This window comes from Pan troglodytes, chromosome 15 (genome assembly GCF_028858775.2).
Source record: "Pan troglodytes isolate AG18354 chromosome 15, NHGRI_mPanTro3-v2.0_pri, whole genome shotgun sequence".
NCBI classification, from domain to species: Eukaryota; Metazoa; Chordata; class Mammalia; order Primates; family Hominidae; genus Pan; species Pan troglodytes.
This window is the reverse complement of record NC_072413.2, coordinates 19,569,027-19,570,808: the sequence shown is the minus strand read 5'-3', so window position 1 is coordinate 19,570,808 and position 1,782 is coordinate 19,569,027. Positions and strand designations below refer to the sequence as shown.

The 1,782-nt window shown below is 39.9% G+C and overlaps 1 pseudogene; it reads left to right on the top strand.

Moving 5' to 3' along the window:
* The first annotated feature begins 207 nt into the window (after positions 1 to 207).
* LOC112205362 (myoneurin-like) lies at positions 208 to 1,336 on the top strand (annotated as a pseudogene).
* The last annotated feature ends 446 nt before the right edge of the window (positions 1,337 to 1,782 follow it).

The window sequence follows — 1,782 nt, the reverse complement described above, 5'->3', positions numbered from 1 at the left end:
TTTTTTTTTTTTGAGATGGAGTCTTGCTCTGTTGCCCAGGCTGGAGTGCAGTGGTGCGATCTCAGCTCATTGCAACCTCTGCCTCCTGGGTTCAAGCGATTCTCCTGCCTCAGCCTCCTGAGTAGCTGGGACTACAGGCACCCAGCTAATTTTTGTATTTTTAGTAGAGACGAGGTTTCGCTCTATTGGCTGGGCTGGTCTCAAACTCCTGAACTCAGGATGACCTGCCCTCCTCAGCCTCTCAAAGTGCCGGGATTATAGGCATAAGGCCAATGTTTTATTGTTTTTTAAAAGCTGCTAACTTCTAGGGCAATTTATTACATGGTAATAAGTAACTAATACAGATTTTGGTACATGGATGTGAGATGCTGCCATAGTAAAAGTCTAAAAAGTTGGAGTGGCATTCATAGTGGCAGCAAGCTGCAAGAACCTTGAGGAAAGTGTCACTGAAAGCCTAAAATTTCTTGAGGAGACTGTTAGTTAAATTCTGATAGCCTTTGAGAAGGCTACAAGTGTGCACTTAAAGAAACATGAGGAAGGTGTTACCGAAAACTGCAGACCAGTTTAAAGCTCATAGGAATATGCTTGCTTCTTTTAGTGAGTATTTTGGTGTTATCTACAAAAGCACTTCTGAGAATAATGTCTTTTTGATCAGAATCAGGCTGATGAATTTCAGAAACAGTTGGAGTTTACATACATAGAGACATTAAATCTTGACAGAGATATTTAGCATTACTGGAAACATTGAATTGAACCAACAGACTTGTCTTCTTACTCTATTGTAAGATCGTAATAATTGGGAGAAATCAAAAGTATCTACAAATTTAGTTCAGGCAAATCGTGAACAAGAGGTTTTGGCAAAGAAGTCACCTCAAACTAAAAAGAAAAAGAAGTCTTTCAACTCCCAGAAGACAGAATAGAATAAAACAGTGTAATATCTCAGTGACATTTTAGAGAATGCATCTATTGAATCATTCCTAGATGCAAATAAATTGTCCACACCCAGAGTAGAACAAGTTGCACAAAGAAATAATTCAGAACTTGAGCTGACATAAGCTGTGGAAAATTCTTTTCTAGCACAAGATGTGCAAACTGTTACAGTGAAACAGAAATGTGGAAAATCACAGCCAAGCTGTGCTCTGAAAGAACACTCATGTCTAATATAGCCAGTGTACAAGATTATAGTAACCAAAACAACGTGGTATAAAAATAGACACATAGATCAATGGAACAGAATAGGGAACCCAGTAATAAAGCCATATACTCATAGCCAACTGATTTTTGACAAAGTTGACAAAAACATACACTGAGAAAATGACACTCTTCAATAAATGGTACTGGGATTTTTTTTTTTTTTTTTTTTTTTTTTTTTTAGGACATAGTCTCACTCTATTGCCTAGGCTGCAACCTCTGTCTCCTGGGTTGAAGAGATTCTTGTGCCTCAGCCTCCCAAGTAGCTGGGATTACAAGTGTGTGCCACCACATCTGGCTAATTTTTGTATTTTTAGTAGAGACGGAGTTTCACCACGTTGGCCAGGCTGGTCTACTCTCCTGCGTAGCTGGGATTATAGGTGCCTGCCACCACGCCTGGCCAATTTTTTGTATTTTTAATAGAAATGGGGTTTCACTATGTTGGCCAGACTGGTCTTGAACTCCTGACCTCGTGATCTGCCTGTCTCGGCCTCCCAAAGTGCTGGGATTACAGGTGTGAGCCACCACGTGCGGCTAGGAACATTTTATATATATATGTGTAGTGTACACACCATGGAAGACACACACATA